The sequence below is a fragment of the Carcharhinus amblyrhynchos genome, chromosome 15 (assembly GCF_965287045.1).
Source record: "Carcharhinus amblyrhynchos chromosome 15, sCarAmb.v2.hapA, whole genome shotgun sequence".
Taxonomy (NCBI): domain Eukaryota; kingdom Metazoa; phylum Chordata; class Chondrichthyes; order Carcharhiniformes; family Carcharhinidae; genus Carcharhinus; species Carcharhinus amblyrhynchos.
This window is the reverse complement of record NC_137338.1, coordinates 71,305,223-71,332,048: the sequence shown is the minus strand read 5'-3', so window position 1 is coordinate 71,332,048 and position 26,826 is coordinate 71,305,223. Positions and strand designations below refer to the sequence as shown.

Here is a 26,826-nt window from a genome sequence, read left to right as displayed (position 1 = left end):
TTGTCTGAAAGCTCAGAGGGTCCCAACTTTCCTTCATCTAAAGAACCAGGAGAGAGAACCTTTCCATGCTTGCAATGGGCGCACCTTGAAGGACTGAAATTTTAACATGTGATTTACTTCTTAATAACTAAACATGTGCTTTGTCTTGAGAATCCATCTATACTTTTGTGTCTGTATGTGAGGCTGTGTTTACATTCCATTGTGTTGTGCAAATAACATTATTTTTTCTTCTAATTTGGATTTAACCAAAAGCCTGCTTTGTGTCTGTTACTGAAAATCACAACACTCCAAAATAAAGTACTCTGTTAAAGCACTCCTTCTGAAAAAAAACACATCTTTTTGTTGACAGATATGTAGTGAGAAAAAAGAGGAAAAGTTATCTAACCATCCCTCTCCACATCTGTAACAAGTGGTTGATAGGTTTTTGAGTATATAAAGAGAATTAGAGATGTAGGAATAGGTGGGAAGTTGAAGTTGAGATAGAGAGTCAGTTAAGCAGCCTACATCGGCACCTAGATCCTATGTTCTTATGCTCTCATTCTTAGGCTTTTTGCAGGAGAAGGGAGCACAGAACATCAGAGAGAGACAGAACTGTTGGCCTCCAGTCTTCTCAATACTGACAAGTGTCGAGGAGATAGCATTGGCGATAAATTGATTCTCAATATGCCTGGAGATGGAGTTTTCCCAGCTGCCTGTGGTGATAACATAAAATATCATGCAAACATGGCATACCATGTTCACGCATGTTTACTCAATGCCAGCAACCAATGAAGTATGAAAATATGCATAATAATGACTTAACACCCTCTTAACTAGGTAGCTCTATATTTTTTATCTTCCACAAACCCATCAGGCATCAAACAGGAGGTGGTACAAAAGGAGACCAAAGAATCCTCAGAATATGTCATTCAATCTGAGGATGGATCTTCACAGGGTTCATGAAAATTATCCGGCAGCTCCAATACACATGTCTCAGGGGACTGACAAAGCTGATAGTATACATGGGATCTACACACGTTGAGGCACACATCAAAAGAGTAGGAGCAGATGCTAGAGACAGCTAGGAACAGCAGTGGAGACACAAATTTTATAGGACACGCCAAGCTCTGCTTAGTTGGATGTAGGTGCTAAGTCGCGGTGACCATCAACAAAGAAAATAATTCTGTATTCTAATAGTAGAAAATGTGTAATATGCTGGCAGCTTTGCTAGCTATACTGTGCGTGTTTGGATAGAGATTAGAGGAGTTTTTCCTCAATCACAAGTGCAATGATATCATTTTTGTTAATTGAAAGAATGGCTAACTACAAGAAGAATCAAATGTATCAGTCACATCATGCAGGCCCCCACTTCATGCCTTGCAAACTCTGATGCCATCTTAAACGGGATCGAGGAAAACTTAACCTTGGTGGGTTACAGCCATCTTCCCAATACACTGTCAATTTCAGCACTTCCAACCAACTGCCCATTTCCAAACTCAGTTTTTTTAGCTTAAAATTTCCCAACTTTTGAAAAGTAATTAATAATATCAGAGAAAAATTGCAACTCACAATATTTACATAGCAATGAGCCATAGATGTTGCAAGACTGGATTCAGACACTTTGTTTTCTGAAATTAACCAAGCTGTGCCCAATCAGCTGCAAGCAATTGACTGCTAAACTCAGACACAAAATGAATATTAAACATAAATGGAGGAACTTGACAGACCAAAACTTCCAGTACAGTAAATAGTGAATGTGACTTTGAAGATTATTGCTTCAGTCTTGTTGTTCTCGGTCTGTTACTGCTGTCAGCACTAAAGTAACTCTGCACCAAGAGTGAAGACTGGTAAAGACTCCCCAGACTTTTATGTATGATCTGAAATATGACAGATATTTCAACGTATCACAATGTATGAAGTACGAGGAGAGCATTGGTGACATTGGGGATATACTGCTGGATTTTCTCTTATTCATTCATGAGATGTGGGCATCACTGGCTCAGCCAGCATTTATTGCCATTCCTAATTGTCCTTGAGAAGGTAGTGGTAAACTGCTGCAGTCCGTGATACACCCACAGTGCTGTTAATGAGGGATCTCCAGGAATTTGACCCAGCAACAGTGACGGAACAGTGATATAATTCCAAGCCTGGACGTTGGGCGGCTTGGAGGGGAACTTCCACGTGGCTGTGCTCTAAAGACTCTGCTGCCCTTGTCCTTCGAGATGTTAGCGGTCATGGATTTGGAAAATGCTGCCTAAAGAGCTTTGGTAAGTTTCTGCATGTTGATAGTGGAGGGAGTGAATATTTGTGATTTGATTTATTTTTGTCACATGTATTAGTATATGTGAAAAGTGGACAAGTCCCCAGGACCGGATGGAATGCATCCGAGGGTTCTGAAAGAAATGGCGGAGGTTATAGTGGATGCCTTGGTGGTTATTTTCCAGACGTCGCTGGATTCCGGGGAAGTGCTGGAAGATTGGAAAACGGCTAATGTTACGCCGTTGTTTAAGAAGGGTGCCAGGCAAAAGGCGGGGAATTATAGGCCGGTTAGTTTAACATCTGTGGTAGGTAAAATGTTAGAATCCGTCATTAAGGAGGAAATTGCGAGGCATCTTGAAGGGAATTGCTTGATAGGGCAGACGCAACACGGTTTCATTAAAGGGAAGTCGTGTCTGACAAATTTACTGGAGTTCTATGAGGATGTGTCTAGGGCGGTGGATAGAGGAGAGCCGGTGGATGTGGTCTTTCTGGATTTTCAGAAGGCGTTTGATAAGGTACCTCACAAGAGGTTACTGCAGAAGGTCAGAGGACATGGAGTTGGGGGTAGGGTGTTAGCGTGGATAGAGGATTGGTTGTCAAATAGGAGGCAGAGAGTGGGGGTCAATGGGTGCTATTCGGATTGGCGGTTGGTGACTAATGGGGTGCTCCAGGGGTCGGTGCTGGGGCCTCAGCTATTTACCATTTATATAGATGATCTGGAGGAGGGAACCGAGTGTAGGGTGTCGAAATTTGCTGATGACACCAAGATTGGGGGAAAGGCAAATTGTGTGGAGGGTGTGGAGAGTCTGCAGAAGGATCTAGATAGGCTGGGCGAATGGGCCAGGAAATGGCAAATGGAATTTAATGTTGGCAAGTGTGAGGTGGTCCACTTTGGTAGGAAGAATGGTAGGAAGGACTATTACTTACGTGGCGAAAAACTGCAGCAGGCGACGGTGCAGAGGGACCTCGGGGTCCTTGTGCATGAGTCGCAAAAACCCAGCCTGCAGGTGCAGCAGGTGGTCAGGAAGGCGAATGGGATGCTGGCCTTCATAGCGAGGGGGATTGAATATAAAAGTAGGGAGGTCTTGCTGCAGCTGTATAGGGCATTGGTGAGGCCGCAGCTGGAGTACTGTGTGCAGTTTTGGGCGCCGCACCTGCGCAAGGATATTTTGGCCTTGGAGGGAGTGCAGAGGAGGTTTACTAGGCTGATACCGGAGTTGAGGGGGTTGAGCTATGAGGAGAGGCTGAATAAACTAGGCTTGTACTCGTTAGAGTTTAGAAGAATGAGGGGAGATCTCATTGAGACATATAAGATGATGAATGGGATGGATAGGATAGAGGTGGAGAGACTCTTCCCGCTCAAAAAAGACAGTAGGACTAGGGGGCACAGCCTCAAGATAAAGGGGGGGTGGTTTAGAACGGAGTTGAGGAGGAACTTCTTCACTCAAAGGGTGGTGAATATCTGGAATTCTCTGCCCGTTGAAGTGGTGGAGGCTGCCTCGCTAAATATTTTTAAGAAGCGGGTTGATGGGTTTTTGATAGGAGAGGGGATTAAGGGTTATGGGGAGAGGGCGGGAAAGTGGAACTGAGCAGTGACAGATCAGCCATGATCTTATTGAATGGTGGGGCAGGCTCGAAGGGCCAGATGGCCTACTCCTGCTCCTATTTCTTATGTTCTTATGTTCTTATTCTTATGTTCTTAAAAGTATTGTTTCTTCCACACTATACAGACAAAGCATGCCATACATAGAGAAGGAAAGGAGAGAGTAGAGAATGTAGTGTCACAGTCGTTGCTAGAATGTAGAGAAAAATCAAGATCATGTGGAAGGTGTAGCAATCAAGTGGGCTGCTTTGTCCTGGACGGTATCAATCTTCTTGAGTATTGTTGGAGCGGCACTCATTCAGGCAAAGAATTTTCCATCACACTCCTGACTTGTGCCTTGTAGATATTGGAAAGGCTTTGGGGAGTCAGGGTGTGAGTTACTTGCTTCAGGATTCCTAGTCTCTGACCTGCTGTTGTAGCCACAGTATTTATGTGGGTAGTCCAGTTTCTGGATGTTGAGAGTGGGGAATTCAGCAATGGTAAAGTCATTGAATTGCTGCAGCTTGAAAAGAACATTTACTGTAAAAACTAAGGGATGTAATTAATACACAATCCATGTGCATTGCTGCCTTGCTGGTTGAAAGTAAAATATTGCAAATGTTAGAAATCTGAAATAAAACAAAATGCAGGAAAAACTCATCAGGCCTGGCAATATCTATGGAGGGAGAAACAGAGTTAATGTTTTGAGTCCATATGACTCTGTACAAGACATCATTGGACGTCAGCTGGGGTACTGTGTATTGTTCTGGATGCCACACTGCAGGAAGGACGTGGATGCATGGGGAAAATGTAGAAAAGGTTTACAAGAATGGTCCCAAGGATGAGAAACTTCAGTAATGGGGATAAATTGGAGAGGTTGGGAATGTTCTCCTCGGAGAGAAGATGAAGCAATGATAGAGATGTTCAAATTCATGAGGGGACTGGACAAAAGAGATGGGGAGAAACTGTTCCTGTTCGTAAAAGGATCAAGAATGAGGGGCACATTTTTAAAGAGATTTGGAAAAGAAGCAAATATGATTGAGAAAATACTTTGTCTTACAAGTGTTTTGAGTCTGGAATACATTACCTGGAGGTATGGTCGAAGCAGGTTCAATCAAGGCATTCAAGACAGATAATTATTTGAATAGAAAAAATGTGCAGCAGTGCGGGGAAATAAGTGCCTCACAGCTGGAGCAGGGACAGGTTTGGTTGCTGTATCTCAGGACAGTGTAACATATGGGCTTGCTTTATCTCCTCCCCTGCCCCTGGCTCCAACCCCAAAGGGATATCAGGAAGTCCAGTGGGATTTCCAATTTCTTTTCGCACCTTTTCAGTAAGTCAAAATTCACACTTCCATTTTCTGAATTAGTCAGCATCATGCTTGAAGAAAGGATAAAGATCAAGCTTCACATCTATTCTCTCTTACAGAGATGTAGCACAGAATTAATAAGGGATAATCCCTGAAGTGGGTCAGGAATCTGTTAAAATAGGTCAGCAGGCTTTGCTGTAACTCTTCAACTGAATCATGACATTAACATTCACTTGTGAGTTGCTTCACTAATCAGAGAGAGCCAGCAAGATGACCGCTGAATGTGTCAAATAAAAGGTTTCTAATTAAAGGGCTATGGCTCGGTAAGGCTGACCTGGACACAGATTCCTGAGGCTGCAGCAACCACAGGAATGAGGTAGAGACCTGGGAAAACTATCCTTTGGTCTCTCTTATTTAGTCTGTCTTATTAGGAAGTCCTGCTGTGGGATCTGAGGAATTGTAATGAGGTGATCTTCCTATGGAGATGAGGAAGAAGGCGACCTCTCAAACCGAGGCAACGTACATGGAAGAGACAAAAGGAATTTCCAGCAGGAGTGTGATCCCTCGAACCTTGAGATAATGCATCAAGAGGATCTTGGACCTCAGCAGAGTGGGAAAGTGCGTAGTCTAAATTTTCAGTTGCCAAGCCCCACTCTCTGACTTCCCCAATATTCTTCTGCATAGCACTCCTCAGACCAACACACCCTGCAACTCATTCCTCTTTATCGAGGCCCCTCCACACATCCACTTCTGGCAGCATCATCTCACTGAAATCTCACAACAACACTCACAGTCATATTCCTCATGTATTCTTCTTCCATCCTCTCCACATATTCCATTTCTTACACTCACAATTCTCAGCTTTCTGTCTACAGAGGAAGGGAACACATGACCTCAGAGGGGGACAGAGACCAGAGCTGGGAGGGGATGGTCTGGGTGTTATTTGGCATGATGGCCGCTGGCAACATGTGATCCACTGGAATGGAGGCATTGTTCTTGGATGCTGCAAATGTCAGTAATGTGTGTGAAAGCCTGAGTGTCCTGAAGCTCTGGTGCTCACACTTCCTGAGAGAACTGATTCCTTCTCTGCGTACTGTTTGGGAGGGGCATTTGTCTTTCTTGGAGCTGGGTCTTAATGCCCATTCCCTCCATCCTGTGGAAGGGCATGTGAGGAGAAAGCAACTACTGCTCTTGTCACTCTTGGTGTTGCAGATGCTGCTCCTCCACTGTAGAGATGTGTGTGTACTTTTCACTGCACTGCAGTGAAGGCAGATAGCAGGAACACTGGGATGAAAATTGATTAATGACATCCAGGGATTCACTGCTCACCTCTAAATCTGCCTGCATGAAATCCAGAGGTTCATGATTTCACACCATTTTTTGGAGGTTTATAAGAACATAAGAACATAAGAAATAGGAGCAGGAGTAGGCCATCTAGCCCTTCGAGCCTGCCCCGCCATTCAATAAGATCATGGCTGATCTGTCATGGCTCAGTTCCACATTCCCGCCCTCTCCCCATAACCCTTAATCCCCTCTCTTATCAAAAACTCATCAACCCGCGTCTTAAAAATATTTAGCGAGGTAGCCTCCACCACTTCAACGGGCAGAGAATTCCAGAGATTCACCACCCTTTGAGTGAAGAAGTTCCTCCTCAACTCCGTTCTAAACCGCCCCCCTTTTATCTTGAGGCTGTGCCCCCTAGTCCTACTATCCTTTCTGAGCGGGAAGAGTCTCTCCACCTCTATCCTATCCATCCCATTCATCATCTTATATGTCTCAATGAGATCTCCCCTCATTCTTCTAAACTCTAACGAGTACAAGCCTAGTTTATTCAGCCTCTCCTCATAGCTCAACCCCCTCAACTCTGGCACCAGCCTAGTAAACTTCCTCTGCACTCACTCCAAGGCCAAAATATCCTTGCGTAAGTACGGCGCCCAAAACTGCACACAGTACTCCAGCTGCGGCCTCACCAATGCTCTATACAGCCGCAGCAAGACCTCCCTACTTTTATATTTAATCCCCCTCGCTATGAAGGCCAGCATCCCATTAGCCTTCCTGACCACCTGCTGCACCTGCAAGCTGGGTTTTTGCGACTCATGCACAAGGACCCCGAGGTCCCTCTGCACCCTCTAAACCCTCTGGAGGGTTTAAATCCCTCCACCCCACAAATCTCAACCCTTCCAGGCATGCCCCCTTTTTCCGGTACTAGCTGCCATCAGGTAAATTCAAAGGCTCAGTGTGAATGTGGGTGAATGGGGAAGTGGATGAATGAGAGGTAAACTGGTAGGATGGGTGGGTGGGTGAGGTATGTGGGTAGGGTCAGTGAAGTGTTAGGTGGTAAGCAGATAGGCTGACAGTTGGGTGAGGTGGCAGGTGGATAGGGTGGGAGCTGCACAGGATGACACCTGTATGGGGTAACAGCTGTATAGGGTGGCAACTGGATAGGATGACAGCTGGATAGCATGATAGGTGGGTAGTTGGGTTAGCAAGGTTGCTAGGTTGGGTAGCCAAGTAAGGTCAGAATATTACGAGATGGGGTCTTAGTGACGTCAGGAAAATAGTCGGGTTAGGTTTGGGGGGTGGTTGGAGTGTCCAGGGGTAGCATAGTTGGGAGGATCAAGGGTACTTGGAGGTTAGGAAGGATGGCTGAGGTTCATGGGGATCAGGAGTTCAGGGGTAGTCAGTGGGTTTGTTTGAGTGATTGTGGGGGTCAGTTCTGGAGTTACCCAGACGTTAAATGAGGTTTTAATCTGTCTAACATTTCCTAGATAAATATTCAGGTGAGTGCCTTGGAACTGTGCAAAGTCTCCAACCCTGAGTTAGAGTCAGAGATATTCACAGAGGGCGTCAGACAGCAAAGGAATTGCTGTCATTGGAAGTTGAAACTTTCCAGGTAATTACAACAGATTCAACACATCAAGACATCTGGGTGCTGACACACACCTCGATTCTCGCACGTAGTTCTCTGACAATCTAGATGATGCCATTGATGAATCATAAAAATGAAACATCTTCATTTTGTTATATCAGGGCCACCAGCCCCCACTAAGAAAGTGCACTGCCTCAGCTGTGATGTGGTAGGAACCCAGGAAGGGGGACACGGGGAAGCTCTGCCTTCACAACCCGTTTAGAGCAAGGGGTGGCCCAACATGAAGGGAAGGCAAGGCCTGCAAGTGACCCCTCTCCTGAAATGGTGATTCTGGACCCCCATCCCTCGCCCCATGTTGAACCTATCCATGTCCCCCGAGGCCTCTCCGGTGCCCCTGTGTAGTACCCACCATGGAGGGCTCACCTCTGAAACCCGCCCTAGAGGTGAAGGCAGCAGGTTCACACTTCTGTAGACATGTTGTAAATGACGCCGGCATAACATCACGCAGCGCCAGCTGAAAATTCTGTGCTGGTTCAATATCCAGAGAGAGTGCTCGCTAATGACATGCTAGCGTATTAAAATGAGGTTTTTGTGGTCATGTTTCAGACCATTTCACTGACAAGGAGCCGGGAAGCTCGGAACTTGGAAACTTGCCTGCACAGATCGCAATCCCCAGATTTTGAGTCCTTGCCACCATTCTGCTGATGGAGGGTGTGGGCTCAAAATTGCCCCTTATTCTTGTATTTTGTTCCATTCATTTGGTGAATGGTAAAAGCATATGGGACAAAGACTAAAACTAACAACAGATTTACTTTTTAAATCTGTCAATAAATATATCTTTCCATCTGCATTTTAAATTGTGCACACAGTCCTGTTTGTATTGTATCTTTTCTTCATCATCATTTCCACCTTTGGCATGCCAAGCAGTGTGGCTCACATTCTGTTGCATCGTTAGTAAGTTTTTTTTACCTTTTAGACTGAGAAATTTTAATTATTTGAATTAGCTTCTTGCCAGGGCAAGGTTATAAGGTGTTGCTTTGCATTAGTGCATTAATTATAGACTATTATCATTCAACATGCCTTTCACCTGCAGGTCTAGTAGGATTTCATATTATAATGTTGAGTGTTGACTACAATTGAGGGAAATATTCAATAAAATCCACTCACTTCCTTTTATTACAGAACACAGTCATTATCTAAAGTGCAAACCTTTCAGGTGTACAATTAAGGGTTATCTGACATTAATTGTTTCATAGAAGTACTGAAATTGCAACACAGAGAAAAGCAATTCCGTTCATCTCACCTGTGCCAGTGTTATCTCTTCGACTGGAGCTGTCTCAAACTCTATTTCCCTGCCCTCTCTTGCAATTTTTTATATTCTTCCCTTTCAAAAACATATCCTATTCCCTTTTAAATTATGTTATTATCTCTGCCTCAACAGGCATTTGTCATAAAGAAAATTCTATTTTTCAATAATGCTCTTTGTGAAAATAATTACTAACTTCTTTATATCCTTCCAGTGATTAAATTGAGATTATGTTCCCTAGGTCTTGAATCAGTTTTTGACTATTTTCTCAGAGCTGTTCATAATCAGAGTTTCTTTTAACCTTTTGTGTTCAGTTGAAAATCCATAATTTTTCAAGCTTTCTTTGTAGCCATTGGACAGAATTTTCTGCCCCTACCCCGCGTGGTATGTTTTTTGCAACAAAGGCAGCTGGCCATTGACCACTGGCTGGATCTACTGCTCTCGCCAATGTCAATGGCTCACATCCATTATGCCTTGGAAGATCCAGCCAATGGTTAGGACTAGAAAATTCTGTCCCTTGCTTCCATGTAAGAAGTCTGACAACATCAGGTTTAAGTCCAACTTATTTATTTGATATCAAATATTGATATCATGGTCTATCAAATAAATCGGTTGGACTTAAACCTGGTGTTGTGAGACTTCTTACTGTGTTTACCCCAGTCCAATGCCGGCATCTCCACATCATGACTACTATCAGCCTTGCTTCCATAACAGCATAGTGGGTCAACCCACAGCAAGTGGACTGCAGCAATTCAAGAAGGCAGCTCACCACCACTTTCTCAAGGGAAATTAGGGATAGGCAATAAATGCTGGCCAGCCAGTGACGTTCATATCCCATGAATGAATAAAAAAAAGCAGCAGTAGAGCCTTTGGTAAAACTGAAGCACACTATCATGAATTTTCATCGTGCTCTGTCCATGGCTGTAATATTCTTGGTGTGGAAATGTCAGCGTTGGACTGGGGTAAACACAGTAAGAAGTCTCACAACACCAGGTTAAAGTCCAACAGGTTTATTTGGTAGTAAGCGCCAATAGCTTTCAGGTTTGCCCCTTCACCTGACACTCACCTGACGAAGGGGCAATTCCCGAAAGCTAGTGGCGTTTCCTACCAAATAAACCTGTTGGACTTTAACCTGGTGTTGTGAAACTTCTTACTCTAATAGTCTTCCCATAATTCAGGTAACATCATCTGCTCATGATATTTCAACAGCGACTTTAACCAATATCTTGAGCAAATTCAATATCACTTCCTTACTGTTGTGTTCAGTACTCTATATGCAACCCAGACTCCAAATTTGGCTTTTAATGACCTTCACAACCTCCACTTCATTCTTTAAAGATCTATGGATCTGTATTTCTGGCCCTTTTCCCATACCCTATTATAAATCCAACTAGAACATGGGCTGATTAGCACAGTTGGTTAGGTACCATATGGTTCAGAATGACACCAACAGGTTGGCTTTGATTTCTTTTCTGGCTGAGTTGACTTGGGACTTGCCTGCTCACCCTGCCTCTGATAGTGGAAGGCAATGATAAACCACCACTGGCAAATACTGTCAAGAAAACAGCTCAGGATGAGGAATCATCCTCAATGAACCAATGAACCAAGAACCTGCCATCAGGCGGAGCATACATGTATGAATGAACCATTGTGCTGATCTTTTTCCCAAGATATAGAATTGATATGTTCAGTTTTGCTGTCCATTGAACCCTGATCTTGAATATATGTACAATGGACCAGAAAATGTGGAAGGAATGAGTCCCACTTTTCTCTCTGTCCAAAGTTCGGATGGACTTGGTACACGGGGAAAGTGGCCCTGTAATTTATACAGCAAATTAGGAGGAAATGACATAATTTAGAGGCGATTTCCCCCCCCCCTCAAAAATCAAGGTGTCCAAAACAAACCTCCTGTTTTACCCCCCATTTTTGGGTAAGCTGATTTCCATGAGTTTACCACATTTTGTGTAATACAGAGGCCATCAGACAGTTCATGTCAGTAGGGGGCAAAGAGACAAAACCTGCCAGAGAGGCTGGCAGCAGAACAGTATACTGGGAGATCGCTTGCCATCCCAGCACCCCTGGCATCTCTGGCCTCCTGATCGCTAGCCCCAGTCTCTGACGGCAAGTCCCAACTCCTGATTGCTGGCCCCCAACGGTAATGGCAGACCCTGACCCCCAATGCTGGCCCCAACCCCAGATGACAGGCCCCAACCCCAGTGGCAGACGCCGACCCCCAATGGCAGGCCCCAACCCAGGTCACACCACTAGCCCACAGCCGCACCCCCTCCCCCCCACCGAGTGCCGAGTCCCCCCTTCCCTCCCCTCCTATTGACCTATGCTAGCAATGCGAAATGGGCTTGCACCAAATCAGTAAGCTGTTATACACTGCACCAGTTTCTATTTTCCATTAAATTCATAAAGATTGTTACTTTCAGACCAAATAAAAGTAACAGGGAAATTAGGAAGTAAGCCTCCAAAACAGTGAACTACAGTAGAGAAAGGATCAGGTGTGATGAAAAGTCAGGTGCCAATTTGCTATGAACTCATTCTGCACTGCTGAGGTAGACCAGTTTCATCCCCTTTATCTTTAATGTATCTCTAGTTTATGTGTTGCATTAAAAGCATTTAAGTAAAGGGTGATCCATAGTGATTGGCCTGTTGGTCATCTCTCCCTTTCAGCTCCCACTGTTGGCCAGCAGTATAACTATTTCAAAAAGTCAAATTCTAAAGTTCCTCTTCCTTGTACAGAGCCTCTTCATCGCTAACCCTCATGTAGTACCTCCCTGTTGCAATCTACGTAAACTCGTGACCCACAGACCTAGGCTAAACTACAGCAGACTCAGAGAAGGCTTGATCACCTCTGGTGTGTGGTTCCACCCTGGTGTCCATGAACCAGAAACAAAGCTAAGGGCAAAGTAGCCTCACTGTCATGTTGGTGTCTCAGAAGAGAAGAAGGCTAAAGAAATTCTGGCAGAAGGTCCAAAATGGAGACCTGTAGGCAATTTCTGTCATTTATCAAGCATCTTTCTGGCAACTCCTGCAGCAGAGCTGGTACCAAACAGTCTGGTTTTATTCTTTCCTTTGGACAATATTAGCAATGCTGAGAGGGAGGTTCTGATGCTTGGGCAACTCAGGGCCTTCATACTATTTGCCCAGGCCTGGTGGGGCCCAGGCAGGCCTGAGTTGGAGTTTGGGGAGAGTGGTTGTTGAGTGTGGCTGTCAAGAGGAGGTGAGTTGGGCAGAGGAGTGCTTTAATGTTTTGGGGAGAAATGCAGAACTTCAAGGGAACAGTATATGGAGCACTGATGGGGTCAAGGAGACAAAGAATTTTAAAAATAACATTTTTTTAAAAGTTCATTTATTAGGTGGCACAGTGGTTATCACTGCTGCCCCACAGCTCCAGGAACCTGAATTCAATTCCTGGCTTGGGTCACTGTCTGTGCAGAGTCTGCGTGTTCTCCCCATGTCTGCATGGGTTTCTGCTGGGTGGTCCGGTTTCCTCCCACAGTCCAAAAGGCGTGCTGGTTAAGTGCACTGGCCGTTCTAAATTCTCTCTCAGTGTACCCGAACAGGTGCCAGAGTGTGGCAGATAGGGGATTTTCACAGTAACTTCATTGCAGTGTTAATATAAGTCTACTTGTGACTAATAAATAAATTTTATTAGTCACAAGCAAGCTTACATTAACACTGCAACAAAACGACTGTGAACATCCCCTAGTGGCCACACTCCAGCACCTGTTTTGATACCCATTCTTCCCTAACTTTTCCCTCTAAAATTGACCATGTTGGCAGTTGAAAGGAAGTGTAATTAATTAATTCTAGTTGTGTAGGCAACAATGGGAAGTTTCCAAACAATTGACAAACAAAGATCGGGCACTCACATGCTTGTGCAGTTAATGACCGATGTGAAAGAGCACAACTAATGATGCTTTTGAATTTTTTTCACACTCCAGCCAGGTGCTGTTCAAAATTCATATTTCCTTTCACATTGTCTTGTAGTCTTGCATTCTTTTTTGATTTTCAGGAATATAACAAGCACTACTCCCTGGTTTTTGCACTGTGTGTCTCTATTTATAAAACCATATTTGTACTTTGTTTTACCACCTTCAAGATTTGTATATTTATACCTCAGGTCCCTCTGTTCCTGCATTCCTTTTCAAGTTGTAACTTTGAGTTTATATTGCTTCTCTGCATTCTCCTGACAGAAATACAAATTTTATCTGATATGTGTCTGCCTATGTTATTCCTGAAATCTGTTATTATCCTCCTCGCTGTTTAATACATTCCCAAATTTCATGCCACCTAAAATCATGCGATGTATACTCAAGCCTGGGCCATATATCAAAAGGAATAATGATACCAACACCAGCACATCGTGTGGGTTTGCGGGGTGGTGCTGGTTTTGGGGGGTTGGGGGCAGGGGTGGTGCAATTACCATGTACTACCCTCCAGTCTGATACACTTTTACATATGTGTTGTAGTCTGGAGCTGTGAATAATGATGATATAGGCTCCGATTTTCTTTCCACCACATGGATGACCAGGAATCCGCCATTCTTACCGCCTTTCATTGTCATATATAGGAAAAATTTGTAGTTGATAATCAATCTTTTTGGGCACATGATGAATGTGCCTTCTTGGCCAGTTAATTCTAGGGTGGGACTTGAACCCAGAACTGCTGGTTCAGAGGAAAGGCCATTACCCACTGCATCATAAGACCTACACAAAAGTGCAAAAATACAACATCAAATACCATTCTGTTACTTCATCAAATAATTCAGTAAAGCACCATTTGCCTTTAACAAATCCATATTGTTTCTTCTTTATTAAAGCACATTTTTACAAGTGCTAAATTATTTTGTTCAGCATAATTGTCTGGAAAAGCTTCCCCAGCACTTGTATTAGGTAATGAGTCTGTAGTCTCCAGATTATACCCTCTTGCCTTTTTTTGAAAACATTTGTGATCCTCTAGTCTTCTGGTGTTACTCCGGTGCCTAAGGAGGAGAGCCTCAATGTCCATCCTTACTTCCTTTAGCAACTTAGGATGAATCCAATTGGCTTTTCTACTTTAAGCAGTATTGACTTTTTAAGCGCCTCCTTTTTTAGCTGTTATATTTTGTTCAATTTTTCTAGTATTATGACATTGGCAGTGTCCCGTTCTTTAGGAAGGACATATGCAAATTATTCCTTTAGCACCTCAGCCATGCCCTCTGCCTCCATAAGAAGATTTTTTTCATGGTTCCTACCCAGCTGCAGCCTTCCTTTGATTATTATTTTATTACATACATTTTATTTTATAAATTGCATTTGCTTTTACGTTACCCACTAATCTGTTCTTGTACTCACTTTCTTGTTCTTATTTGGGGAGGCCTTGGCCTAGTGGTACTATCACAAGACCAGAAACTTAGGTAATGTTCTGGGGACCTGGGTTTGAATCCTGCCATGGCAAAATGTGAAAGCTGAATTCAATAAAAAATATCTCGAATTAAGAATCTACTGATGACCAAGAAACCATTGTCAATTGTTAGAAAAATCCATCTGGTTCACAAATGTCTTTTAGAGAAGGAAATCTGCCATCCTTAACTAGTCTGGTCTATATGTGACTCTAGCATCACAGTAATGTGTTTCACTCAACTTGGGGTGGGCAACAGATGCTGGCCAGCCAGCGATGCCCATGTCCCACGAATGAATAAAGTTGAATTCCTTTTTCAGTTTTCTTCTGCATTTTTGTGGTCAGCTTGGTTCTCTACTGCATTTTAGGCCTGGCATTTATCATGGCTTCTGTTCCTGTTTTGTTTTGATCTCTATGCCATTATAGGAATTCTAAATTTTGGATGCCTTTCCTTTGTCCTCTGTGGAGTGTGTCTGGTCTGTACTCAAACTCTTCTTTGTCAACCTTTCATTGCTCAACTTCTGTTTTATCTGCTAACCTCTGATTTCAGTGGACCTGGGTCAGATCCCCTTTCCATTCTCAGAAAATTAGCACTCCTCCAGTTGAACAGCTCACGTTTGGTTGTTTCCTGTCATTTTCTGCAGTTTCTCCGAATCCAATGATTTTGTGATCTCCATTTCTCAAATCTTCGCCTAATGAAACTTACTTATTTTAGAATCATAGAATCATTATAAGTTTATGCTGAGAAAGAGGCCACTTGGCTCATAGTGTTTCCAGCAGCTAAAAGACCGTTCCTAATACCATTTTCCTGCATTTTGCCCATAAACCTGCAGATTATGGCACTTCACTTGCATATCTAGACATCTTTTAAATGAGCTGACGGTTTTTGCTTCAGCTTTCAGGCTGTGAATTTTGGACCTCCACAGCCCTCAAAGTGGAAAATGTGTTTCCTCATCTCCCCTCTAACCTTTCTACCAATCAATTTAAATCCTTGCCTCTTAGTTGCTGACCTCTCTGTTAAAGTAAACAGGCCCTTTCCATCCACTCTATCATGGCCCCACACAATTTTGTACATCTGAATCAAATCTCCCCTCAGCCTCCTCTCTTCCAAGGAGAAGAACCCCAGCCTATCCAATCTTTCACCATAGCTGCATTTTCCAGCCCTGGCCATAGCTTCGTAAATCCTCTCTGTACCTTTCCCCGGATCATAGGTCAGTAGCCTGATTTCTTGCTCCCCTTGAACATGGATCTCCAGCATCATGGCTTTCCTAATAGGTCCCCTTTCATGCTCTGTCCCATTCATGCTCTGCCCCTTCATGCTTTGCTACCTCTTGCCCCACCCACTTCATGCTCTTCCCTCCCTTTAGGACCTATTCTCTTCAGGTCCTGCCCCTTAGCACTGCTTAGCCATGTCCCTGACCACCCAGGGGCTTCAGTGCCCTCCGAGCTTCCTGGCATGGTCATCATGATTGACCTGCATTGGTCAGCAGTAGTGATTTATGTTGGGCTCCTGCTGCACCCAAGGGTTGGAGAATGCTAATTTGGTTCCTGTTCTTGCTGGGTGAGCATCAGATCATGTCAGGCTATGGGGAAAATCCTGAAGGGGGATCTTGCTGGTTCTGAACACACTAGTTCCCTCCCCTGTGATTCTCTGACCCCGCACAGCCCCAGTGTGTTCTGTGCATGAGTGCACAGGACTGGTGAATCAGTCTGCATGCATGTTTAAAATAATAATGGCTGCATGGGTACAAAACCGGCCAAGGGACAATAAGCAGAGAGCAGTGGCAAAAGATTGTTTTTCAAACCAGAGGGAAGTACATAGTAATATCCCTAAAGGTAAATATTAGGATCACTGTTCATTTTGATATATATTGATCACTAGGACTTGGGTATACAAGGTGTAATTTCAAAACTTGAAGTTTATATGAAACTTGAAAATGTAGCAAACGGTGACAACAATAATACGTCTTCAGGGGAAACTGGTGAAATGGGTAGACAGATGTCAGAAAGAATTTAACACAGAAGTGTGAAGTGATGTGTTTTGATAGGAAGAATGAGAAGAGGCAATGTATATTGAATGGTACAATTTTAAAAGGGGAATAGAAAAACAGAGGTCTGTAAGTGTGTGTACACAAATCTTTGAAGGAGGCAGGACAAGTTGACAAGTCTGTTACATAAGCATACAGGATCTTTGGCTTTATAAGGAAAGGCATAAAGCAAAACAAGCAAGGGCATGGTTCTTGTTATATCCCAGAAAGCCAGTTGGTGGAAGGTAAAATTGGAACTATCATTATACATTTTTTATTTACTGAGTTACACATGACCATTTTCCAATGCACCTGTTTCAGTCTGTACCTGTCCATAAGGGCACAAGTCCCCCATTTAACGCCCACCGCCTGCCTAAAATGCTCCACCTTAATAAATCACTGATTAGATCCCAGTTGGAGTATTGTTTCCAATTCCTTCACAGCTCAGTGGTTAGAACACTTTGTAAACCAGGGCCCATGAGTTGAATTCCTGCAGGGGCCTAAAAACTGAACTCTTGAAAAGTTGGCACCATGGCTTAGTTGGTAAAGGCGCTTATTAAGTGAACGGAAGATTCTGAGCTTGAATCTCAGCAGTGCTCCCGCATCTTGTTTAAATGTTTCTGCAGTGTAGTGATCATCCCATTTACCAAACACACGAGAAGCCCCCAGTTTGAAAACAGGGCAGAAATATTCCTCTCGTTCTACCATCTGTGTACCATGAGTCCAGCGAAGACACTTCTGATGAGAGACAAGAAGAAGAAGCAAGGGCTGATGTTTATCTTTGATTGTACACGTGATGGAAGATGGATCATGAACGCATTCAATTTTGAGCAATTCCTGAAGGTAGGCATCAATATAAATGGTAAAGCTGGGAACTTGGGCAATGTGGTAACCATCAAGGGGAATAAGAGTAAGGTGACTGTCACCTCTGAGGTTCCACTCTCAAGGAGGTACCTGAAATACCTCATGAATATGAACTTCAAGAAAAACAATCTGTGTGACTGGCTTCACATCGTTGCAAATAGCAAAGGGAGCTATGAGCTCTGTTATTTCCAGATAAACCAGGATGAAGAGGAGGAGGAAGATGAAGACTATTCCGGTTCAAATCATCTTTGATAAAACTGACGAAAAGGAAAAACAAAATTTTGGGCACCACACTTTAGGATGGAAACCAAAGTTTCAGAGTTTTTCCCATCCATTGACTCTGCCTACACTTCCCACTGCTTTTGTAAAGCAGCCAGCATAATTAAGGACCTCATGCACCCTGGACATTCTCTCTTCCACCTTCAATTACTGGGGCCACAGGTTTAAGGTGCGAGGGGCAAGGTTTAAAATAGATATGCAAGGCAGAATTTTTACACGGAGAATAGTGGGTGCCTGGAACTCGTTGCCGAGGAGGTAGCGGAAGCGGATACTGTAGTAACTTTTAAGGGGCATCTTGACAAGTACATGAATAGGATGGGAACAGGATATGGTCCCTGAAAGGGTATGGGATTTCAGTTAAGTCAGGCAGCATGGTCGGTGCCTGTTCCTGTGCTGTAATTTTCTTTGTTCTTTTTCTTTGTTCTTTGTTTTCCACGAGGAAAAAGATGCAAAGCATGAGGTCATGTACCAACGGAATCAAGAACAGCTTCTTTCCTGCTTCTGTCAGATTTTTGAATGAACTTACCTTGCATTAAGTTGATCTTTCTCTGGCTATGACTGTAACACTGCATTCTCTCATTTCCTTCTCTATGAATGTATAGCACACAAGAAACAGTAGTTTTCACTGTATGCTAATACATGTGACAATAGTAAATCAAATCAAAAAAAAAGAGGGTTCATTGAAGATTGAGTAAAAAGATACTGAGGGGTAAAAGACCTCATGAGAGAGTAAAGAAACTGGGGTTTTGGTCCTTAGAGCAGTGAAGATTAAGGATAGTGGTATTCAAAGTTATGAATGGTTTTTATTAAAGTAAGTAAGGAGAATCTATTACTCATGGCAGAATGGTCAACAACCACCCAGCTGTAAGCAACTTGGTAGAAGAGCCTGTGGTGAGAGGAGCAGGATGTCTATACATAGGGAGTTGTAATGATCTAAAATTCATCACCTGAAATGGCAGCAGAAGCAGATTCAATGATAACTTTTTAAATGATAATTGGATAAATACATGATGGGGAAAACTGTTGGGCTACGTCGAAAGGGCAGGACTAATTCGATTGCTCTCTCACAGAGCCAGTACAGGCATGTTGGGCCGAATAGCCTCTTTTTTTCTTTATTATTCTATGATTTTACTTTCACACAGAATTCTATAAACTTGCAGCGTAGAAGACAAGTCTGTGCTGGCTCTTTCAAAGAATGGTCATCCTTAGCCTTGTATCCCTGTTTCTTTTGTCCATAACCATATCAGTTCCTCTTTCTCAACTACCCTTTGGAAATGACTTGGAAAATCAGTTTCCACTAGTTCTTGAGATAGAGTATTTCATCCTGATATACTCTGAATAAAACATTCTTCTCCTCTAGATCTTTTGTCAATGATCTGTTTTCTGTTTGGACCCATCTTTCAATCCATTCTGTTACCTGGCCTCTGTCTCAACATGTCCTAATGTTTGTCATGCATCTTTTATATGGAACCCTGTCAGAGACCTTCTGAAAGTTTGTGCTTACCACATCCATGGCTTACTTTTGTCTTATTCTTACTGTTACATCATCAAATAAATTTGTGAGGTTTTTGGAGGAGTTATTCAAAGGGAGGCAGTGGCATAGTGGTATTGTAGCAGGATGATCCAGAGACCTGGGCAATGTTTTGGGGACTTGGATTTGAATCCCACCACAACAGATGGTGAAACTTGAAATCATTAACAATCTGGAATTAAAAGTCTAATGATGATCATGAAACAATTGTCATTAAAAGCCCATCTGGTTTACAAATGTCCTTTGAGGAATGGAAATCTGTCGTCCTTACCCAGCCTGGCCCACGGGTGACTCTGGATCCACAGCAATATGGTTTACTCATATATGTCTTCAGGGATGGCCAATAAATGCTGGCCCAACCAGGGACGCTCAGACCCTTGAATGAATAAAAAAAAGAATTATGACTCTCCTTACAGAAATCAATGCTGACCTTGTTTATACATTGTCACCTCTGAACATAAGGCTCAAGAAATGGGAGCAGGAGTTGACTATATAGGACTACAAGCCTGCTCCACCAATTAATATGATCATGGCTGATCTGCCTCAACTCCAATTTCCTGTCTGCTAACCACATCCCTTGCTTCTGCCTATTGCAGCCTTGAATATACACATTGAAGGCTGTCTGTGGTAGAGAAATCTAAAGATTCACAATTCTCTGAATAAAGAAATGTTTCCTTTTCTCAGTATTTGCCACCTTACCCTTGTTGTCCTATTCTGGATTCATGAGTCAGCGGAAACGACCTCTCCAATCAAACTTTTCAGAAGCTTGTATGCTTCAATGCCTCTCAACCTTTTAAATTTCAGACAGCATAGATCCAATTTACCCAGCTTCTCATCATAGGACAGCCCTACGTCCCAGGAACCAATCTAACGAACCTTTGTTTTGCTGTTTCCTGAGAAATAGAGATCAACACTACTCACAATGCTCCAGGCATTGTCTCACCAAAGGCCAATACAGTTGTAGCAAGACTTTCTTCTCCTTGAACTCCAGTCCCCTTATAATAAAGATGTCTTGTTATCCCACTGTTTGGCAAACATTGAAATAGTTTTACTATAACTGACAATAAGTTAAGTTCTCTGAGTTAACTCCATTTTGAAAATAGAAGTTACGTTCACCTATCCCATGACACAATTCCTTTCTTTATGCCTCCATGTAACGTATTTGAGTATCTGTGGTTGGAATTCATCTGAACTCCTGGGTCTTGATACATAAGATTGCCCCTATTAACCAAATGTTACGAGAAGAATTTTCCCTCCTTCATTCTGGGATAGGGCCATGGTTTCCATGTGGAATACTCTCATTGTGGCTCAGCTGAAGTTTGCATGCCAACCTATGAGGGGCAACTGGTTTAAACCCATGTCTCTCCACTTGATGGCAGTGTTTTGGTGCTATGAGTGTGCTGCATGATGAAATCACCTCCAACTCCTTGCAGCCTTTGATTTCACTATGTGATGTAGAGCTGTCAAACTAACTTAGTACCATGCACCTGTCACCATAAGGAGTTTGCATGAGTAAAATATAACAGCAACTCCTATTGGTTTGTTTACTGCAATGGAAGTTTAGAGCTGTGTGGTATGCCTGCAGTCCCCCTTAGTAATCATTATGACTGCCTATGTGGCTAATAATAATGACTAAAAACTATTTAAAAATCATGGCATACTCACTCTGAGAATTACTGAAGGTTGGTCAGTTTATTGAAAAGGCAGTTTTATTTCCTGTCGTTATGGACTATTGTAGTAAAAATAAATCAGAAGATATGATTGTCTAGGGAAATAAATCTCACTAGATTATAAACGTTTACTTAATTACTCATCAAGATTGTTCCCACAGACCATCAGCTGTGGCTTCCTGGCGGTCAGTCCAGCTGCTTGCAGTGATTTATTTAAATGAGTCCCTGCCAGCTCATAGTGAAGGAAAGCAGCAACCATAATATGCTTGAATTTTATATTTAGTTCGAGGGAGAGAGGAGAAGTCCTGAGACAACGGATGGGATTTTCCACCAACCTCTGCTGTGTGTTTTCTGGTGATAGAGGTGGCTCGGCATTGAGCACCAGCGGGTTCTTTGGTTCTGCCAATATCTACAGCATTTTGTATTCCTCGCCTATCATGCCGTCAGGAAACATGCCTCTGGAAGGGCTGTAAAATCCCACCTTGTGTTTTATCTTAAATAAGAGTAATTATATGGACATAAAAGCTGAACTAGCTAAAGTGAATTGGCAAATCAGGTTATGGAATAAGTCAATAACAATGCATTGCCAAACATTTAAGAGGATATTTTAGAATATACAGAATAGGTACATTCCAAAGAGTGAGAAAAAATCCAAGAGATGGACCCAGCATCCAAGGTTAGAAAGGTTAAAGGGAGTATTAAACTTAAAGAAGATATATATTATACATAGACAAGTGGCAGTCGAGGAGACTGGACAGAATATAAGGAACAGCAAACGCTGACTAAAAGACTAATATAGAGGTAAAAATTAGAATGAGATAGAAAGCTAGCCAGGAATATAAAAACAGATGATAAGAATTTTTATAAATATTTAAAAAAGAAAAGTTAATCAAGTGAGCATTGGTCCTCTTGAAAGCGAAAAGTTGGTGAAATAGTCTGAATGTATTCTATTTAGATTTCCAGAAGCCTTTTGATAAAGTGTCACATCAAATGTTATTTCCAAATTTGTTGATGACACAAAGATATGTAGGAAAGTAAGAACTAGGTGTCATTGATTAAAAATAAGGTTTGTCCATTTAAAATGGAGATGAGGTCATAAAAAATATCTCAGAGGATTGTGAATCTTTGGAACTCACTTGCTGAAAGAGTGGTGGAAACAGAGAATACTTTAAAGATAGAGGCCGATGGATTCTTAGCAAGGGAGTGATAGGTTATTGGGAGTAGGCGGAGTGCAAAATTGAAGTTACTGTCAGATCAACTAGGAAAAATCTAACTCCGCTAATTACCACCCAATCAGTAATGTGTTGGAAGGGATCATCAACAGTGCTATCAAGGGGCACTTGCTTGGACATTGGACTCTGAGTTTGGATTCTGCTGAGCCTCTCCGTTCCTGACTTCATTACAGCCTTCATTCAAACATGGACAAAAGAGCTGAATTCCAGAGGTGAGATGAGAGTCACCGCCTTTAAAATCATGGTGGCATTTGACCAAGTCTGGCATCAAGGACAAAGGCAAAATTGTAGTCAATGGGAATCAGGGGAAAAGCTCTTTTCTGGTTGGAGTCAAACCAAAGGCAAAGGAAGATTGAGTTTAGGAGTCAGGAGAGAATGCTGCAGCTGTATAAGACCCTTGTCAGATCCCACTTGGAGTACTGTGCTCAGTTCTGGTAGCGTCATTACAGGAGGGATGTGAAAGCCATTGAAAGAGTGCAGAGGAGATTTACAAGGATGTTGCCTGGATTGGGTAGCATGCCTTATGAGGATAGGTTGAGAGAGCTCGATCTTTTCTCCTTACAGGGGACCTGATAGAGGTGTATAAGATGATGAGAAGTATTGATCAGGTGGACTCTCAGAGACTTTTCCCCAGGGCTGAAATGGCTGCCACAAGAGGACACAGGTTTAAGGTGCTGGGGAGTAGGTGCTGACATCGCCTCAGGGATAAGTTTTTCACTCAGAGGGTGGTGGGTAAGTGGAATCGGCTGCCGTCGGTGGTGGTAAAGGCAAATTCGACAGGGTCTTTCAAGAGACTTCTGGATGAGTACATGGAACTTAATAGAATTGAGGGTTATAGGTCAGCCTAATGGTGATGTTCTCATGCATCTGCAGCCTTGTCCTTCAAGAAGATAGAGTTCATGGGTTGGGAAGGTGCTGCTGAAGGAGCTTTGGTGAGTTGCTGCAGTACATCTTGCAGATGGTACACACTGCTGCCACTGTGCATCAGAGGTAGATGGAGTGAATGTTGAAAGTGGTAAATGAGGTACCAGTCAAGTAGGTTGCTTTGACCTGAATTGTGTCAAGCTTCTGTGGTGTTGTTGGAGCTGCGCTCATCCCGGCTAGTGGAGAATATTCCATCACATTCCTGACTTTAGGGAAATAGGAAGTGAATCACTTGTCACAGACCTCTCAATCTCTGATCTGATCTTTTACTTATATTCAACATTTTCAGAGTCCATCGCCTTTGCAGTATCCAGTGCCTTTAACTATATCTTGATGACATGTGGAGTGAATAAAATTGGCTGAAGATTGACATCTGTGATGCTGGGGATCCTTAGAGAAGGCTGAGATGGATCTCGCAGTCAGCACTTCTGGTCTAAAATTGGTGCAGCTGATTCTGCCTTTTCTTTTGCACTGATGTGCTAGGCTCCCTTCATTGAAGATGGGGGTATAGTGGAGCCTCTTCCTCCAGTGAGTTATTTAATTATCCATCTTCAATCATGACTGGATATAGCAGGATTGCAGAGCTGACATCTGATCTGTTGTTGTGGAATTGCTTCGCTCTGTCTATCACATGCTGCTTATGCTGTTTGGTAGCACGTAGAGCTGCAGTGTCACTTCACCTCATTTTGTGGAGTGGCATGTTCTGCACTCTTCACCAAAAAAGGTTGATCCCCTGCCTTGGTAGTAAAGGTAGATTGGGGATAAGCTGGGCCATGGGGTTACAGATTGTGCTTGAGTACAATTCTGCTGCTGCTCATGCCCCATTTAGCTGAGTGGTAGTTCCACACAACACAACAATAGTTATGCAATGCCCGAGTTGCTGGAAATGGGATTAGTGTGACTTTAGTGGTAGTTATTGTCAGTGCAGATTCGATGGATAGAAAGGCTTTTTCTGCGCAGTATGACTCTTTGACTCTCCAATATAATGGAGGGTATCTTTAATGTGAAGATGGGACTTCACTTCCACAAGCACTGTGCAGTCATCACTCCAACCAACATTGTCATGGACAGATACATCTGTGGCCGGTAAATTGGAGAGAACGAGGTCCAGCATTCTTTTCCCTCTCACTGGTTCCCTCATCACCTCCTGCAGACCAAGTCTAGCATCTTTGTCCTTTAGGAATCAGCCAGCTCATTCTTGATGGGGCTGCTGAGCCACTCTTCATGATCAACATTGAAGTCCCTACCCAGAGTACATCCTGTGCACTTGCCACCCTAGTTCTTCCATCAAGTAATATTCAACATATTCCTCTATGTTAAATATTACTTGATGGAAGAACCCCCAGTTCTTCCACCCCATGGCAAGTGCACAGGATGTACTCTGGGTGGGGAGTTGATCATGAAGAGTGGCTCAGTAGCCCCATCAAGACTGAGCTGGCCGATTCCTAAAGGACAAAGTTGCTAGACTTGGTCTGCAGGAGGTGATGAGGGAACCAGTGAGAGGGAAAAGCATGCTGGACCTCGTTCTCTCCAATTTACCTGCCACAGATGTATCTGTCCATGATAGTGTTGGTTGGAGTGATGACTGCACAGTGCTTGTGGAAGTGAAGTCCCATCTTCACATTAAAGATACCCTCCATTATATTGGAGAGTCAAAGAGTCATACTGCGCAGAAAAAGCCTTTCTACCCATCGAATCTGCACTGACAATAACTACCACTAAAGTCACACTAATCCCATTTCCAGCAACTCGGGCATTTGCATAACTATTGTTGTGCTGTGTAGAACTATCACTCAGCTAAATGGGGCATCAGCAGCAGCAGAATTGTACCCAAGCACAATCTGTAACCCCATGGCCCAGCTTATCCCCAATCTACCTTTACTACCAAGGCAGGGGATCAATTCATTTGTTGAGGGAGTGCAATAGATGGTAACCAGCAGGAGGTTTCCATGCTCATGTTTGACCTGATGCTATTAGACTTTATGGGAGCAACTCCCTCTTGACAGTATACCCATGTCACCATGCCTGGGATGGGGTTGGTGATATCTGGGACATTGTCTGCAAGGTATGATTTGGTTAGTATGGTTGCATCAGACTGCTATTTGGCCACCCTGTTGTGCTTGTACCAGTTTTGGCACAAGAAGCATTTTGGAGTGTTAGCAGGCTTGGCATGCTTCTGTCATTTCCAGTGGTTAGGTTAATGCCAGGTGGTTAGGTTGATGCCAGGTGGTTAGGTTGATGCCAGGTGGTTAGGTTGAGCTAGGTGGTTAGGTTGATGCCTGGTGGTTAGGTTGATGCCAGATGGTTAGGTTGATGCCAGGTGGTTTGTCCCATCTTTTAGGCTTTGTAGCAATTTGATACAACTGAGTAGCTGGCTAGACTATTTCTGTAGGCATTTATGAGTCAGTCACATGCAGGATAGCATTGGCAGATTTCTTTACCTAAAAGGCATTAAATGAACCAGATGGGTTTTTATGACAATCAAACGGTTACTGAGACTAGCTTGTAATTGCCGATTTATTAAATTAATTTAAATTCCACCAGCTATGGTGGTGATATTTGAACCCACATCTCCAGAACATTAGCCAGGGAGCTTATTTGGTGACATTACCACAATGCCACGGCCTTCCCCTTTCGCACACACAAATGAAAATGTCCAAGAACTTTTAAGTGGGATCAGATACCAGCAGATAAAATGTTTCTTTTCTCTTGTTAAGTAGTGGTAAAAAATGCCAAAGGAGCGTCCTAGATTTGAATATTCCAATCAACTCTTGGACAGATTTGAGGTTAGTTAGAAATTGTTAGAAGTAAATTTTTGATAGGAAAGAAGAAACGAAGAGTTTCTTGCAGATAGTTTCAGTAAGGTGACGTTGTAGTAGATCAGAGGCAGCTGTGATGTCAAGACAATCAATAGATGAATATGTTAATTCAGTTTCCTCACATTGCTATCATCAAGAATACAACTACTAGTAATGATGTTGAAAGACAAAAATAAAAAAGATCTTTTAATAAGCAGACTGTCAATAAGAGAGGAAAAGAGGATACTTAGCTGGCTAGGTGCATCGACCTGAACAGGTGCCGGAGTGTGGGAACTAGGGGAATTTCACAGTAACTTCATTGCAATGTTAATGTAAGCCTACTTGTGACTAATAAATTAACTTTAAACTTTAATTACTGATAATTCTTTGTGATTATTAATTGAAGTGCTCATGATCTAAGTCCCTAAAAGTCATTTCTATTGATTGTGAGCTAAATGTATAAATTAAATTGAATAGTGAACATCTCAAGTGGAATTTGAATCATACAATTCTAGTAAAATACAGCAAAGAAGGATGTCATTTGGCCCATTGTGTAGTTAAATTCTGCTGAACACCTCATTCAGGCCTTTGTTACCTCTAGACTTGTCTGTTTCAATGCAATTCTGTAAACTCAACCCTGCTGCCATCTCCTTACTTGCATCAAGTCCCATTCACCCTCAAGCCTGAGCTCACCAACTTAGCTCCTGGTTAAGCAATGTTTCAATTTTAAAATTCTCATCCTTCTTTTCAAATCCAATGACTTTCCTCCCTCCCAATCTCTGCAATTTCCCCAGCTCCACAACCTT

General features: G+C 42.9%; 1 pseudogene; it reads left to right on the top strand.

Moving 5' to 3' along the window:
* Nucleotides 1–17,439: 17,439 nt before the first annotated feature.
* On the top strand, nt 17,440–17,838 carry LOC145352884 (large ribosomal subunit protein eL22 pseudogene; annotated as a pseudogene).
* The last annotated feature ends 8,988 nt before the right edge of the window (nt 17,839–26,826 follow it).